At 43.1% G+C, this 18,726-nt stretch overlaps 1 long non-coding RNA gene across 1 annotated transcript; it reads right to left on the reverse strand.

Annotated features, from left to right (window-relative positions):
• Positions 1–440: 440 nt before the first annotated feature.
• On the reverse strand, positions 441–7,993 carry LOC138973488 (uncharacterized). Its single transcript, XR_011458039.1, has 6 exons — positions 7,535–7,993; positions 6,946–7,041; positions 6,384–6,478; positions 5,114–5,176; positions 4,680–4,773; positions 441–631 (listed from the first exon to the last, which is right to left on the reverse strand). It is a non-coding gene; the product is annotated as an uncharacterized lncRNA (long non-coding RNA).
• Positions 7,994–18,726: the final 10,733 nt, after the last annotated feature.

Raw genomic sequence — 18,726 nt, forward strand, 5'->3', positions numbered from 1 at the left:
GTGTGTGTTTGAGCTCTTTTCGGTACAGAATATGAGTTTGGGGATTGAGTTTTAATTTTCAAGTTATATCAGAAATTTTCTATTTGCGCTGATACACTGGAATCCCTTGTGGATGTATTGCTTTAAGGGTCTACAAATAGTACAACTGAACCAAAATCATCATGTTTCTTTACGTTTTGAGCTATTCAATTGGTCTTGGGTTTTGTTTTTAAAAAATTTGATTCCTCGTCATTCTTCTCAAAAAAAAGCTTTCATTGCGATAAACAAAACATTACTGGATAGACGTTTTCTTGGAGAACGTCTGTATTAGCAAGCATTTAAAGTAGGAGGACGATATGGAACGTACGATAAAAGGATGTGCTTTAGCTTTCTGTCTCATCATTTATAAATGTTGCCCTTCAATCACACACACACACACACACTTTTGATCCAGCTCCAACCATATTTCATAAGGCTTTATTCAGGGTTGTCTCTTGTTCTTAAACATCCGATTTCTAAGCACACGTCTGTGCTGAGAATATGAACATGAACCGATATGAACATCAATGTCAGCCGCCTTTTTATTATGAAATAATGTTCATTTGTTGGTGTGTCTTCAGTCGCCCTGACATCATCACAACTCGACCCTGTCCTGCAAAAATACAAATATATACAGGGTGACACCCAAACATTCAACCCAAACAAATGCTTATTTCTTTTACATCTGTTGACCGAATTAGTTATCTTTCTTTTTTTCTTTCTTTTTTTTTTGTCCCTGTCCTGTCCTGTCTTGTCTTGTCATGCCTTGTCTTGTCTTGTCATCCCTCTATTGGCCTACTGGCAACCTTTTCCTAACTTGTCTTGTCTTGCCATGTCTTGTCTTGTCTTGTATTGTATATACATTTAGCATACATTTGGGTAAAGGTTTGGGAACAGGTAAGGGGTGTAAGAGAGAGAGAGAGAGAGAGAGAGAGACAGAGAGACAGAGATGCTGGTGGTCTATGTTACATTACACAGGTCAACACAGTTGCAAGTTCATAGGTTAAAGGCTGCCCTTTTCGTAGCGTTCATTAATTAATTCCTATTGTTTACATGTGCCAATAATGTTATAAAACTGTACCTAAGGGGATATAATAACGATTGGCTGTAGCTTTCGAAAACAGAAAAAATTATTTCAGTATTGCAAAGTGGTGTTGATAGTGTCGAATGTAAACAGAACAGTCTCAAAGTGAAAGTGGATGTTTTCCGGAAATTGCGAAGTTAACAAGAATACAGAAAAGCGCGCTTTCCTGCTTAGCACAATCCGCTACCGCGCTAATCTGGCGTGTCAATATCACTACGTTTTGCACGTGGAAGGTGAGCGATTTCCTTCACGCGGGGATTGACGAAGCTGTACTGTCTGTGTTAACGGTCTAAAAATAGCCCAAGACCTGGAGAACTGTTGCTAAAGATAGCAATAAACGTTATTAAGAATTGATTATTTCTTGTAATTGGTAAGGACTTCAAACCTAAAACTTTGCAGGAAGCTTAATTTATACATCCCCGCAACGATGGGAAAAGCCCTGGAAGTAAGTAAACTAATTAAATATGACTTTGTCAGCCTTTAAATGAGGTGTTATTGTGTATAGTGAGGAATTAATTTTCTGATGTATTTTTAATTCATTATTGGTGTTTTATGCAAAACGTTCGGTCAATATTGAAAGTTAAAAAAAAAGTACTGCCCTCACATTAATACGAAGGCGGGATCACAGCTGGATAAGACAAGGTACGGCAATTTCGACCCGGAGGTCTCTTTCAGGGCGCACAGAGGATGAGACAACACAGGAGAAGAAAAAAACCCACAGATAATAGCACACGGAAGGAACGATTACAGCAGTTATAATCAAATTACTTTGTGGGTCAGGGTTTTTTAGGAGTACAGAGGAAACCCCTTTTAAGACCTTAAAAAATGTGAGAAAATCAAGTCTTAAAATGGAAGGGATCTAACAATGGGGGTAATTTACAGAGGTTATGAACAGAACATCTTCTTCTTCTTCAGCGTTCCAGAAATTCTGGTGACGTGTGAGCTTGTTTGCCCATTTGGGTTCCCCACACTATACTCTGAGAGCATAGTCAGCTTCACTCCGCTTTTGTTGAGTAGGTATGCTGGGTATTTTCGTGTTTCCATAACCCACCGAACTCCTACATGGATTACAGGATCTTTTCCGTGCGCACTTGGTCTTGTGCTTGCGTGTACACACGAAGGGGATTAAGTCACTAAGCAGGTCTGCACATAAGTTGACCTGGGAGATCGGAAAAATCTCCACTCTTAACCCACCAGGCGGCAGCGACCGGGATTCGAACTCACGACCTCCGGATTAGGAGGCCGACGTCTTACCACTGCACGCCACTTCACCCGTCACAGAACATCTAAAGAAGCAATATCTTAACAAGAAGGGCAAAGCCCATACGACTCACATGCTTGACCTTGACAGCAATGACATCATACACTAAGAACTGCTTTACACATTTTTCCTACCAAAATACATGTGACCTTGACCCAAGGTCAAGGTCATCCAAGGTCATGCAACACAAAGCTGTTAATTCAAGACATAGGAAGTACAATGGTGCTTATTGGCTCTTTCTACCATGAGATATGGTCACTTTTAGTGGTTCACTACCTTATTTTGGTCACATTTCATAAGGGTCAAAGTGACCTTGACCTTGATCATATGTGACCAAATGTGTCTCATGATGAAAGCATAACATGTGCCCCACATAATTTTTTAGTTTGAAACAGTTATCTTCCATAGTTCAGGGTCAAGGTCACTTCAAAATATGTATACAATCCAACTTTGAAGAGCTCCTGTGACCTTGACCTTGAAGCAAGGTAAACCAAACTGGTATTAAAAGATGGGGCTTACTTTGCCCTATATATCATATATAGGTGAGGTATTGAATCTCAAAAACTTCAGAGAAAATGGGAAAAATGTGAAAAATAGCTGTTTTTTAGGCAACATTTATGGCCCCTGTGACCTTGACCTTGAAGCAAGGTCAAGATGCTATGTATGTTTTTTGGGGCCTTGTCATCATACACCATCTTGCCAAATTTGGTACTGATAGACTGAATAGTGTCCAAGAAATATCCAACGTTAAAGTTTTCCGGACGGACGTCCGGACGGACGGACGTCCGGACGGACGGACGGACGGACGACTCGGGTGAGTTCATAGACTCACTTTTGCTTCGCATGTGAGTCAAAAAGGAGGAAGTCTGAAATGAATGGGTCTGAAAGGGGGGTTCCACTGTGGAAAAGTACCTGTCAGTTTACCTGTATGTATTAGGACTGGGTGGCCGAGTGGTAACGCACTTGCGCTCGGAAGCGAGAGGTTGCGAGTTCGACCCTGGGTCAGGGCGTTAGCAATTTTCTCCCCCCTTTCCTAACCTAGGTGGTGGGTTCAAGTGCTAGTCTTTCGGATGAGACGAAAAACCGAGGTCCCTTCCGTGTACACTACATTGGGGTGTGCACGTTAAAGATCCCACGATTGACAAAAGGGTCTTTCCTGGCAAAATTGTATAGGCATAGATAAAAATGTCCACCAAAATACCCGTGTGACTTGGAATAATAGGCCGTGAAAAGTAGGATATGCGCCGAAATGGCTGCGATCTGCTGGCCGATGTGAATGCGTGATGTAATGTGTAAAAATATTCCATCTCACACGGCATAAATAAATCCCTGCGCCTTGAATCGATATAAATTGCATAAAAATTAAAAAAAAAATTAAAAATAAAAATCCCTGCGCTTAGAACTGTACCCACGGAATACGCGCGATATAAGCCTCATATTGATTGATTGAATAAGACCACCCCTGACATGCGGCACATACCAAATATCTACAAGTGCTTTGTGTGAACAGTAAAAAAAAAATTGTTTTCCTTTTTGCAAATTTATTTCATTAAACACAACAACAACAAAATTCATCAAATTCCAGCTGAGCAGAACGGCTTTCACAATTATGACTGGGCCTTTAAAGGCATGTTCCTCACCATATTACCCAGCATATCAGACACCACATGTTTGACTAGGTTTTTACATGGGAACAACAAGACTATACAGGATGGTAAAAAAACCTCCCTATTTTCTTTTTAATCACATTTTTGACTGCGAAAAAAAAAGAGATCAAAAAGGAAATAGGGCGCTTTTTTTAGACACCCCTTTTTACGTCCAGCTTCTTTTGGTGGAGATTCAAGTTACAGACACATGTGAAATTCATTAAGCAAAAAGGTTCCCACTATGCACTGCCACAGAACACAACCAGGTTATTAATGTGCGGTACAGTGTATAATTATGTTTAAGTAAAAGGATGCCCTTCTTTTGTTTAATTGGAGCATCTATGATGTCTGACATTTTGGTTCTAACGGTAAGGAACGTATGTTTAGGCTCTAATAAGGACAGTTTGTCTTGTCAAAAGCCTCATGCATATTCCTTCCTCCCCATGCAAGACTTTCTTTTATTTGAATATCTGCCTTTATAGTACAAAAATCAAATAAAAAGGTCGCACTCTGCGCATAGCGACAAAAATCGCAATTTTACCAAGAAAACCTCACACTCTTTATGTGGAGAAAGACCCTGACTGTTGCAGTTTGTTATGCATTTGAAAACATCTGAAATTGTGTACTTGAATTCTTCAGTTTGATCAGTTCTGTGTGTTTAAAAAGTTACCTTGATCATTCTGACATGCTCTTGCTCAAATCACATCCTAGACAATATTGTAGACTCCATTGATAGACGCTGTGGTGCATGGGAGAACTGCATTCTGAGGAAACGAAAAAAATATACACTGAGGAAGAACAGTCACAACAACATTTGCAGCAGCAACAGGCTATATAATTTTATTCAAAGAACACTTAAATAAGGTAAAATGAAAATCAGTGTTGTGTCAGTAAATTTGATTTGGGGGAGATGGAAGGATTGGGGTGGGGGTTTAGAGGCGGGGATAGAAGGATAGCTGGGAACCGGGGAAGGTGGGGTGGCTAACACAGTTTGATCATGTAATGACTGGTACAATGTTTAATATATCTAAAAAGGCAGCAACTCTGTAATGCATTATGTGAACCAACTTCTCCATAAACTAAATAAAGATCAGTAAAAGTTACCTATTTCATTCTGGAATCTTTTTGGTCCCATCACAGCTCAGACGCAGACTCAATGGACAGATACTGTAATGATGAAAAAAACACCAGCATTTTAAGGGAGAACAATCATTTATCGTAGTAAGCGTAGACATCCGGTCTGCTCCCCGCCTAATGGCCGATGTCTTCCGTCTTCGGGGGACTACGTGGGTTTAAATTTGGAGTGGTCCTTCTCCTAGAGGAGTTTCCTTGCAGGGATAGTGAGCCTCCTCTGCCCTCGTTTTAATTTTGGAGTGATCTTCTCCTAGGACAGCTGCCTTCCAGGGTTGACGAGCCTGTCCTGCCCGGCTATTTAACCCATAGTTGGGGGTTGGTTCGTGGGCACCAGGGCGTATCCACACGCCGGTGGGCCTGCATGCCACACGTCTAGGGGCCAACCTCCTCCGAGTCCTTGTAGTTCAGCCTGGGGCCTTTCGGTACCCAGTTCACGCCTGTCGCCACGATGGAGGCACTACAAAGGGCTTGCTGTGGAGAGGTTATGTACTGGCAGGAGAGACTGACGCAAGCTGCTCTCTTTTCGCGCTGTCCTGAAAAGGACGGTGCTAGCCAGCGGTGAGGGCTGAAAGCGAGAGGTGACAAGCACAAAACACTTCGCCAACACACTAGACACATCACACAACCATTTGACAGGCTAAGGGAGAACAAGAATTATGCAGAGAGAAAAAACAGTAATGAGTAAGAACAACAGCAGCAGCAGCAGCAGACTCAATACTCTTACTCTACATAACACTCTCACTGAATGTCTGATTCAGTAACTAAATCCCAGTGAAGTGCAAGTGATCAAAATTACTGATGTAAAAACAGAGAGAGAGAGAGAGAGAGAGAGAGAGAGAGAGAGAGAGAGAGAGAGAGAGAGAGAGACAGACAGACAGACAGACAGACAGACAGAGACAGAGAGACAGACAGACACAGACAGACAGACAGACAGGGTGTGTGTGTGTGTGTACATGGGAAATGCAGTGCCATTGAAAACAAACACTTGCTTCATTTAAATATCAACAGTTATACAACATAAGAGGCACTAGAAAAGTTGTACATGAAAATAAATGTTGCTCTTGCTGATGGAAAAAGAGCAGGGGGAGAGGGTCGATGTTGCTTGCACTTGCAGATAATTATGCACTAACATCCAGCTGTTTTTCTGGGTGTACTGTAACCCTGTAATGTTTAAGCAGAAATGTTTGTGGATCACGTTATGCTTCTGCTTTTAGATCAGTTTGAGTATTTGCAATATTACCTGGATCATTGCGGCATCCTCTTGATCACATCACATTTGAGACTTTAACCTATATAGACTCCATGGGCAGACGCTGAAGTTATTACAAGGGCATTCTGAAAAATGACAATACAAATGCAGAGATGTAGAACTTTACATTACACTTACAGAAGCAACAATCAGAGAGCTGATTTATACAGGTACAGAGAAAGAGAAGAAGAAGTAAAAGAAAAAAGAGAGCATAGAAAGAGAGAGGGGGTGGGGGATGGGGCAAAGGGAGTGTGTAATGTGACGTGAGGAAGGGGAAGAGCAATGGAAAATGAAACTCTCAGTACTTTTAATTTATATTAACAGTTATGGAACTATTTGAGCACTCCCCATAACCACAAACAAGGTACAGACGGCAACACATGTTGCACGGAAGGGTGGGGGTAGTTGGACTGGAGAGTGTTGTTATGGGTTTAGGGTGGTGCTGGGGCGGAGTGTGTATGTAACTTGATAATAATAAGCATGATCAGTTAGAGCTAACAACTATCTTGATCTTCACAGACATAAATTGCACAATGATTTCACCAGCATGTACCTTTATTTTTGCCCTTGAGTTAGGTGGAAGACAATGTTGAGTGGTGAACGCAAGTTGTATTGATCACTTGGTCATCCTGCGGTCCGGACCATTGATCTGCACATTGCACCAGCACAAACAAACACAATGTTATGATCTCAATCAGCCTGCATGGTCAATCATGAATCTAAGAGTAAGAACACAAACACTGTCCAGATCTAATTGAAAACGAGATCATCATTACTTGGGAAATTCAATGAAAATCTAGCAGTCAACGAAGCAGATAGATCTGTCCTTGCGATTGTTGTTGCAAGCAGATAAATGTGTGAACTTCCTTATCTCAACGTTATCATTCAACATATTGATATTTTGCCTGATGGATGTTGTGCCGATGAGATAAACAAACAATCAAAATCAAAGTCATAAACTTTTGAAGAAAAAAATTAAACAAATTGAGCAGAAAGAATCTAGCTTACTGCTGTGCTGATTTCGACAAAATCAATGCGTTTACATGCCGAAGTCATTCCTGCTTTTATTCATATCATACTAGATGATCCTAATGCACAACAATACGAAAACGAGCTCAGCGAAATGAGTAACACTGCCTCACCTGCACTAACACAATGCTGCAGAAGCGAAGGTCGTCTACGACTGGAAATTTCGAAGTCGAACAGCGGCGTTTTTTCACTCTCAGCGGTTGTCTTGCTCGGAAAAGTGAAAAGCTTAACTTGAAATCGAACGGAAGTCACCATTCTACCTTTTCGTTCAAGCGTTGTTTTTATAAAATCTCAGAAAATGTAATTTTGACTTGGGTGATTTCGTCCGCCATTGAGATTCAGTTTTTCAATAATTTGTCTTCCTCCTTGGCAGAAGAGTCAAAGGTTCGGCCCGATCTTCAAGGTTCCCAAGACATGACTTGCAAACCCCGAACCTAGTTCGCCGAACCTCCCAAACCTAGTTCGAAAACTCAGGTTCGTCTGGTTAAGAACCAAGACAAGTTCGCCGAACCAGTCTTGAGGTTCGCCGAACCCCACGAACCTAGTTCGCGAACCAAAGGTTCGTCTGGTTAAGAACATCCTTCAAATAGAACGCTCAAACACTAATTATCAGGCCTTCCTCGTGTGTATTGTCATCTATTCAACACTAAAACAAACTCTGTAGCTCTCGGCTCAATTTCAAATCTGTATCTCCAGGAACACTCAGGGGCGAAAGTTAGGACGAACATTATAAGGGGCGAAAAAAGGCGTCACAATGAGAATTACAGTCTGGAATGCCCACCCAAAACACAACCGTTTTCAATTTGAGTAACTGAGCGCTCAAACGTTTGTTTGCAAGGTAATCCTGGTGTGTGGTCACATAATTACAACCCCCAACCTGAATTGTATAGCTCTTGGGGCGATGAGAGACATTTTGTTGCTGTATATTATCTTTTGTTATTGAATAAAATACCGCTCATGAGAAATGAGGTCACGGAACGAAGAATGATAAAGCGTTAAACCAAACCAAAATACTAAACAAGTCGCGTAAGGCGAAAATACAACATTTAGTCAAGTAGCTGTCGAACTCACAGAATGAAACTGAACGCAATGCAACGCAGCAAGACCGTATACTCGTAGCATCGTCAGTCCACCGCTCATGGCAAAGGCAGTGGAATTGACAAGAAGAGCGGGGTAGTAGTTGCGCTGAGAAGGATAGCACGCTTTTCTGTACCTCTCTTCGTTTTAACTTTCTGAGCGTGTTTTCAATCCAAACATATCACATCTATATGTTTTTGGAATCAGGAACCGACAAGGAATAAGATGAAAGTGTTTTTAAATTGATTTCGAAAAAAGAATTTTGATAATAATTTTTATATATTTAATTTTCAGAGCTTGTTTTTAATCCAAATATAACATATTTACATGTTTTTGGAATCAGCAAATGATGGAGAATAAGATAAACGTAAATTTGGATAGTTTTATAAAAAATAAATTTATTTACAATTTTCAGATTTTTAATGACCAAAGTCATTAATTAAATTTTAAGCCACCAAGCTGAAATGCAATACCGAAGTCCGGGCTTCGTCGAACATTACTTGACCAAAATTGCAACCAATTTGGTTACAAAATGAGGGCGTGACAGTGCCGCCTCAACTTTCACGAAAAGCCGGATATGACGTCATCAAAGACATTTATCAAAAAAAAAGAAAAAAGTATGGGGATATCATACCCAGGAACTCTCATGTCAAATTTCATAAAGATCGGTCCAGTAGTTTGGTCTGAATCGCTCTACACGCACGCACGCACACACACACACACACACACACACACACACACACACACACACACACACACACACACACACACACACACACATACACCACGACCCTCGTCTCGATTCCCCCCTCTATGTTAAAACATTTAGTCATAACTTGACAAAATGTAACAAAATGGAAAGCAATACTCCCGAAAATCGGATAATATACTGTTCAAAAAAAGAAACGCATAGCTGGTAATATTTGGTTAATTTAGTTATATGGCTACAAGGATATCCACCAAACTGCAGAAAATGTTTATCTGGTCGTCGACCTTTCGTCCATTGCCACAAGTGAGCTCTGCACGTGACGCATGCGTTATCAGTGGCTACAATGTCAAAATTGCTCATTTGGCATGACCACTCGTCATGCTTCAGTGTAATCTCGTGAAACTCGGGGAATATTGAGCTCTCACCATGTCTTCCAAAACCCATAAAAGCGGATTGTTCACCACAAAGAAATCAGACGACAATTCAGCGACGAAAGATGGCCCGATTGAGCAGAGAAGACCGCCAAATTGCATTGGGTCGTTTACAAGCAGGCCAAAGTCAAAGTGCAATCGCCAGGCACTTCCACGTGTCCCAGAGCACCATCAGTAGACTGTGGGTCAGGTTTCAAGCCACTGGCTCCGTTGCTGACTTGCCACGAGCGGGAAGACCAAGGGCGACAACTGCTGCTCACGACCGCTTCATACGGCTCCGCCACCTCCGGAATCGTTTCCTGTCGGCCTCATCTTCTGTCCAGGCTCTCCCCGGGCCACACCGATTATCGGACCAGACCGTGCGGAACCGCCTGCATGAAGCTGGTTTGAGAGCTCGCAGGCCTCACAGAGGAGCTGTCCTCACCCGCCGCCATCGCCAGAACCAAGTGCAGTGGGGCAACCAGCACCTTCGCTGGACCGTCCGGAATCACTGGAGACACGTGTGGTTCAGCGACGAGTCCTACTTCCTGCTCCAGCGACATGATGGTCGGAGGAGGGTCTACCGGAGAGTAAACGAACGTTACGCGCCCAACTGTGTGGATGAGGCACCCGTTCATGGTGGTGGAGGCGTCATGGTGTGAGGGGCGATCAATACCGCTGGAAGGAGCACCCTGGTGCACGTCCAAGGGCGCATAACTGCCCAGCAATACGTGGAGGAATTTCTGCGCCCACACGCCCTTCCTCTTCTGGCTGACCAGGATGCCATATTCCAGCAGGACAACGCTCGCCCGCACACAGCACGACTCACCACCCAGTTCCTCACCGACCACCATGTCCAGGTGCTTCCCTGGCCATCCATGTCGCCAGACATGAACCCGATAGAACACCTCTGGGATGAATTGGACAGACGTGTGCGCAGGCGAGAAGAAGCGCCGGCAAATCACCGCGATCTATTGCAGGCACTTCAGGAGGAGTGGGACACCATCCCACAGCAAGATATCCGGCATCTGATCCAGTCCATGCCCAGAAGGTGCCGGGCAGTTGTTGCTGCTCAAGGCAGTCACACCCCCTACTGACTTGACAGCCTCGGCACCCAATCGTATTGATTGACTGATTGATTTGAAGATGCAAATGAACTGTGTGTGCATTCAACTGTGTCCATACCAAATTTCAAACAAATAATCTAAATATTGGATTTTCTGTTAATTTTTTCGAAAAATAAAACAAATTTGGCAAGTAGCAACTATGCGTTTCTTTTTTTGAACAGTATAAAACAAGTCGCGTAAGGCGAAAATACAACATTTAGTCAAGTAGCTGTCAAACTCACAGAATGAAACTGAACGCAATGCAACGCAGCAAGACCGTATACTCGTAGCATCGTCAGTCCACCGCGCACGGCAAAGGCAGTGAAATTGACAAGAAGAGCGGGGTAGTACTTGCGCTGAGAAGGATAGCACGCTTTTCTGTACCACTCTTCGTTTTAACTTTCTGAGCGTGTTTTTAATCCAAACATAGCATATCTATATGTTTTTGGAATCAGGAACCGACAAGGAATACGATGAAAGTGTTTTTAAATTGATTTGGACAATTTAATTTTGATAATAATTTTTATATTTTTAATTTTCAGAGCTTGTTTTTAATCCAAATATAACATATGTATATGTTTTTGGAATCAGAAAATAATGGGGAATAAGATGAACGTAAATTTGGATCGTTTTATAAAAACAATATTTTTTTTTACAATTTTCAGATGTTTAATGACCAAAGTCATTAATTAATTTTTAAGCCACCAAACTGAAATGCAATACCGAAGTCCGGGTTTCGTCGGAGATTACTTGACCAAAATTGCAACCAATTTGGTTGAAAAATGAGAGCGTGACAGTGCCGCCTCAACTTTCACGAAAAGCCGGATATGACGTCAAAAAAGACATTTATCGAAAAAATGAAAAGAACGTCTGGGGATTTCATACCCAGGAACTCTCATGTCAAATTTCATAAAGATCGGTCTAGTAGTTTAGTCTGAATCGCTCTACACACACACACAGACACACATACACCACACCCTCGTCTCGATTCCCCCCTCCACGTTAAAACATTTAGTCAAAACTTTACTAAATGTAAAAAAAGGAATCAGCATCGAGATGAACAAAAACGCAATCAGAAAGTCTTACTAAGAAGGCCAGTTTAAGGGCGCAGCACGGAGTCCAATCAGGAAGCTCCGTATTTCTTTTCTCCGTGCCAAGAAGAGTGCTTGGTACCACTCGTCTAGCGTGTTGAAACTGGCTGGGTGACCTCCCTTGTTTTGACAGAAGTTCAATGCGTACAGGTCCGTCTTTGCAAACATTTCTCTTTGGAGATCATAGTTGACGTAGCACGTGTCTCCGATCATGAAGGAATCCCAGCTGTCCATGCACGATACGTCGCCAGGAATCCACGGTAAATGGGGCTGTACCACATCCTGTTCAGCCACGTCCTGTGAACAGGACACATAGAGAATACTACATGGCTTGCTGTGTCATATTAGACTTACACGAGTTTTTTTTTTAAATATTGAACTGCGAGCGAAAGACTCACGGGTGTCTCTCTCACGTATGTAGGATAAAGCGGTATAGCAAGCTAATAAACCTCTTCTTCGTACATGGGCTGAGACTCCCACGCTCGTCATGTTTTTGCACGAGTGGATTTGTACGTGTATGCCCGTTTTTACACCGCCATTCAGGCATCATACGCCGATTTCGGGGGAAGCATACTGGGTGTTTTTGTGTTTCTATAACCCACCGAACTCTGAAATGGATTACAGGATATTTTCCTTGCGCACTTGGTCTTGTGCTTGCGTGTACGCACGGAGGGGGATAAGGCTTTAGCAGGTTTGCACATAAGTTGACCTGGAAGATCGAACAAATCTCCACCCTTAACCTACCAGGCGACCGCGGCTGTGATTTGAACTCACCACCTTCCGAGGCCGATGTCTCATCCACCGCACCATTCAGCTTATAGACGAGTTCCGGAAATGAGTCTGTCGGGGTGTGGAAGAGTTGATTTCCCTTGTTTTTCCTTCCTTTTCCATAAAAATACTGAAACAAGCTACACGTGCTATTGTAGGCTTATTTCAGTGTTTCCGACATTGGTTTCTTGTGACTGTTATGACCAGACTTCAGCATCAGACAGGCAGAGCAAAAAGTTCCTGCATCCACTCCATGCATGCAGCAACAACCAAATTAAAACGTCTTAAAGTGACGACAGCTTCGACGGGATTTTAATGCAGTGGGTAAAAAACGATCATACACGTAAAATTCCACTCGTGCAAAAAAACACGAGTGTACGTGGGAGTTTCAGCCCACGAACGCAGAAGAAGAAGAAGAAGACATGCAGTATTTATATAACAAGGTTGGCAACATAAGGGCACAAAGGCGGCAGTAGGCATGGCTCTTAAAACCCTACTCCCCCTAAAGCTGCAGAAGCCTAATCCGTAATTGGACCGGAGGGTGTTTCGTAATTCTACGAATTGATATATTCTTTTCCCCCATACGCTGCCTTTGGTTTCGCGAAGACTTCCGGCTTTTTGGCAGCGGGCCCCGCGTGCATACGGCCGCTGAAGGAAATTTACCCTTTCAGATTCCAGTCGTATGCCAGCATGCGATCTGATCCGAGTTACCATTCGTAGATGGAGAAAAGGTCAACAACTAGGGGACCCAGTATCCGTTCATACCTCCGCTTACATCGGCGTTCGGGAATTCCAGAATCCTGGGTATTTGTTGCGTTTACGCAATCACACCTTTGTATTTAGGTGTCTACATTGAATTTCTTGGCTAAAGCCTATGTTAAATTTTAGTTAAGCCAGTTACTTGTATTAGCCATGTCTACTTATACAGACTTTTAAATTAGCTCGTGCCAGTGAAATGAAAGAGCTCTGCCTACTGCACCAGAGTACCAGACAAATAAATAAACACCCTAAGAGAAAACATGTATAAGCGGTTCGAGGTACCTCTAACCCCGAAGGCCTGACAAATAATTAGCCTTTGTTAACATCAAACAATCATAAACGACAACAAATTGTGTTAATGCTATTCCCCGATTAAGTTAACTCCTAGCTCCCTAAACACATTATCACATATAGGTATTTATTTTGTTGTCTTCTCATAGATAAAGGCAGTTGTCATCAATTTCGTTATTCAGCACATGTAAAGTTTGACATAATTATAACCCCCAACCTACTAGACACGTAATCGAGATACTGTACGAGAGGTTAGACATAACCCTTACCCACAAGGCGTGTAATTGAGATAATGCAATTGAGATAATGTACATGTACTAGTCTGCAATATGGATACTGCACGAGAAGTTGGACATAACCTTAACATACAAGACCTGTAGCAGCATAGAAAAGGAGATACGGAGGTGATTCAAAATCCCTTTATGCCACAATACTACGTGTAGCAGTCCTAACCGAGAAACTGCACACGTGATAAGTTTTGTATCACCCTGCTGGCGCTACAAACAATTGTAATAAACATGCAAAATCCTCCTGGCACAGAATAATATATGACCCATATTCTGCCAACCCCCCCCCCCCCCCCCTCATACATCCCCAGGCACATGAACAGGAGATTACCCGTAATCAGGCAAACACAATCTCTCCCCCCCCCCTCGGCCCATGAAAAGGAGATAACCCATTTTCTGGCCCACACATCCCCCCCCCCCCTAAATCCACCTGGTCCCAAATAAGAGATAACCCATCTTCTGACCGACCAACTCCCCCCCCCCCCCCTCAGCATGGGTATTCAGGCAAATAAGCTGTCACCAGTGCATCGGCTAGGAGCAGGAGAACCTTTCACTCTCGTGGTGGGGTGGGTGGGAAATTTTTTCTCCGTTACGACACCTCTTACCACGCCAAGTTCAAGACGAAAAAGGAAGTTGGGAGATTTACCTCCCTTGACTTATCCTAGGTGCGACTTTCTACAGAAAGGTGAATAAATGATCATTTTCGACCGTCTTACCAGTTACATGTCTTACAGCCGAACCAGGTCATTACCAAATTTAAGTAAAGACTTAAATTGTTTTGTCGGGAAGAAATAGATGGCAGTAGTAGCTTGCCTACGCCTACTCTATTTATGCATGTTCAGTTTGTCTCGCTTGATATAAGTTACGGTGTGTTTTTTTTTTTTTAAATTTCATTTTAACGTGTATTGCATTTGAGATTACTTCCTAATGTCCTTTCTCCCATGTATACTTTACCTGCCGAAACTCAAACAGCATTCGAAACCCGGTGTGCTGACGGTACAAGTAGTCGACATCTCGATCATGCAGGACGACATTACCGCCCACGCTGTCATCACTGTGAAACTGTACGTGCAACATGTCCACGTCAGACTCGGTGAAATAAGGCCGACTCCGCATGTAGCAATCCTCCAGTAGTTTCTTCTCAGCCGCACCTCCTTTCTTGGTCACGGACACTTTGACCCAGTCTAACTGGTAAGAGGTTGTAAAGAAATATCTGTCCTGAAAAAAACCACAGGCCCAAACTTGACTTGTGAATACGCATTAGTACATTACCTTTAACGTCAGGGGAGGGGAGGGGGGAAGAGGGGGGGGGGGGGTAAAGCGAATGCTCAGACGACTCAACTTCGTAATAGGTGAAAAGAACAAAACATGATGTCATCATTTTCACGAGTTTTGATTCATAACCAGCTGGGTAACAAATAGCACTGTTCCCCATGTAACAAAGCGAGGTGGTAAATGGGTTTGAGCTTTCAGGCGAAACGTGGATTGTCAAAGTAAAAGCCAATCAGGCTGATTGTTTGATGTGTGGAACCATTGCGGCTTTGGATTCGTGTTTCAGAGGACAACGATTGTAAGCATTCACGCTCAAAGACCCAACCAATGTTGATAATCACCGCGGCAACTCATGGTCAATTTGCAACTAATCTCTGTAATCGCAAAATGCACAACGAACAGTCATAAAACACTTACAAGGAAAGGAATATACCCAAAAACTTACGGAACTCGCAAATATGAAAGCAGGTCTGTACATTTTTATGACGTGTTATTATCGATCGAACTATACTGTGACGCGCTTTGAGACCCTGAATAAGAAAAATAGATTGCTACAACAAAATGAACTCGTTATTTTAATGAATGTAAGTGTACACTTTCTGGTTGTTGACTCACAACGACGACGGCGCACTTGATGTCGTTGTACACAAGCTGGACGTGCAGCGTGTGGTTGCCTGGCACTGGCACGCTCACGCTGCTCTCCAGGAAGGTCGGGTACGCCACCCTGTCTTCTGGGTCCCAACCCGGCGTTTGTATGTACCCTGGAAAACAGACGATGTTCGGGTTTGTACGGGTTGTGACAGAGTGAATATTCTAGCTTTCAGTGATTCAGACTTTCCCACGTTAAATCATAGGCTTAAATAATAATAATAATAATAATAATAATAATAATAATAATAAAGATAGCTTATATAGCGCCGCTTCACAAATTTAACTATGCTCTTAGCGCTGTACATCGAGATATAACAATTTCAATAATATAAATACAAAGATGATATTATAATAATACACATTTACAAATATCACTCACGTGCATACATCCTCGTGCACACCACGCGCATACACACTCCCACTCATTAACAAGTGCTTCCATCCCCCTGCCACTGAGATGTGAGGAGTATGTCTGAAACACGTGGACAAGGAGCATGTGTATAAAGCTTGCCTCACTAAAAGCAAGAGTATTCACTCTGACCCCTTTGAAATCACGACAAAAACAAGCCGTAAAACAAAACCCCTCACACAAACCATAAACCAAGATCCTTACGTTCTCCTGATCGGTTGCAAGTTTTAGCATGCAATTGAGGAAGCTCTGACTTCAAATAAAGATAATTTATACAATGCACATGTTATGGTAATGTAACACATTTGAATTGGGGGCTTAAACCTGTGGTCTGCGGATTGCTCTCCCAGGGCTTAGCCAACTTTATTTTCAAGAGGGATCTAGGGGACAAAATAAACGCCTCTGCAGAGTTCGAACCCAGCACCTCGCGATTTCGCCGCCGATATCCAAACTACTAGGCTACTCGCCAGTTGTACAGAAGGATGACACATTTATTATTGTAATTACAATGTTATTATTGAAGCAGCATTTGTTTTATACCCCTTGCCAGGGCCGGACCTAGGGGGGAGGGGAGGTTCCGGGTTCCGGACCCCGCCCCCCCCCCTCCCCCCGGCCACCTGATGTAACTCGAAATGTTAAATGTTCTAAAATGTGCCCCCCTGAGCCCCGACAGGGCATCGCCCCTGTACCCTCGGCGGTCCCAGGACCCCTGCCCCATTTTTGGACCCCCACCCTCCCTCCCGTCTATTATTCTTGATCCAGCCCTGCTAGCCGTCTATTGCCCGGAAGTGAATATAACCATTTCTCTTATAGCTGTATGTAACTGTACCGAGTTTTGGAGTGACTCACTTACAGTTCTATCTTACTCGGATGTCGTAAATAGCGATATCGCAGCCATCACATGGCGCGAATGTCGCGTCGTGAAGCATGACGGCTTAAACATGTCCTGCGATTCCATGAAACATGCTTGCAAAAACAACAACAACTACGAATTGTAAAGGCAATTTTGACTGTTTTGCAACCCATGAATGGTAATATTAAAATTCTAACGTGGAATAAAATAAAACTGTACATTTTTCTTTATTTGTTAAACTGGTGGATTAGCCTAGCGGTTAGGACATCGGCACCGTGAACTATAGGTCGTGGGTTCGATTCTCTGCTGAGGCGTTTAATTTTTTCCCCTTGATCCCCCTTGAAAATAAAGTTTGCTAAGCCCTGAGAGAGCACACCGGAAGTTTTCCGTTCAAAATTCAAGCATTGAATGAAGCTGTCAAGGTCAAGGTCATACAGCCAGTGTAGGTCGAGTTACAGGCCGCCTTCGCTGTACAGAACTTTGTACAAGATTATCAGCCCTATATTTTCAAACACACATCCCCGGATAGTCATAGACAGACCTCAGCTTTAAGAACACAACAGACAGGAACTTGAAATGCAGTCTCAAAGTCACATGGGTGACCTTCTGAACTCACCGTTGTTTGGCGTGACATAGCGAAGTTGCAGCCTGTCGTTGCTGGGGGCATCAGTACCGGTTTGCACGTGCAAGAGCACGGCGTATTCGGGCGCTGTGTTCCACACCTCGATTCGCAGCGTCGCTAGATCACTGCTCGACACAAAGTCGAAGCCGGGCGGGAAATACTTGTTGCACCCTCCCCAGCGCTTTCGGAAGCCTCGACTGTCGGTGACTGTGACAACATTCACTGGGTCAGTGCAAGCGTGCTTCTGGAGCAGAAACCACAAAAACGGTTTTGTAGATGCCTTCAGTTGCAGCGTACAACTCAACGGTCCCTCTTCTTGTAGAACAAAGGATTTGTTAAGTTCATCCATTTTCTTTGCAGTCCAGTTTTTGAAAGAAAACGCGATCGTTATTTCGGTGATTTCGTAGTGAAGGATTTCATTGGACAGGAAACAGTTCTGCATGGTATCGGAAGGTATGTGTGTATGTTTCTTCAATACCTCTGTCGTATGAAAACGACCGGCTTCAGTATTATCACATCCAGTGGAGGTTAACGTTGTGTTGGTAAATAAAGTGTCAATGGTGAAGGGGGTGTAGTCTCCTTTGTTTTCCTTTCTCGTTTCATGTGCTCTTTCGCTCTGATCAGTTACTGTTAAAGACAGGCGTGGGTACACACTAAGTGTGTGTGTGTGTGTGTGTGTGTGTGTGTGTGTGTGTGTGTGTGTGTGTGTGTGTGTGTGTGTGCGTGCGATCGTGTGTGCGTGTGTGTGTGTGTGAATGTGTGTGTGTGCGTGTGCGTGAGGGAGAGAGAAATTTAAAGAGAAGAAAAGAGAGCGAGAAAGAGAAAGAGCAGGCAATGGTTTTGGGATTTAAAGAGCATAATTGTTCAAGGTCAGACAGGCTTCAGGATAAACCGAAGCACTGAAGACTTAACAATAATTTATTTTGCCCAAATGAGAGAATATTCCTTCCAGGCACAGGAAGTGACATTGGCTACCTTCAGTTATCTTCAGAAGGCCTTT

The sequence above is a fragment of the Littorina saxatilis genome, linkage group LG8 (genome assembly GCF_037325665.1).
Source record: "Littorina saxatilis isolate snail1 linkage group LG8, US_GU_Lsax_2.0, whole genome shotgun sequence".
Lineage (NCBI taxonomy): Eukaryota > Metazoa > Mollusca > Gastropoda > Littorinimorpha > Littorinidae > Littorina > Littorina saxatilis.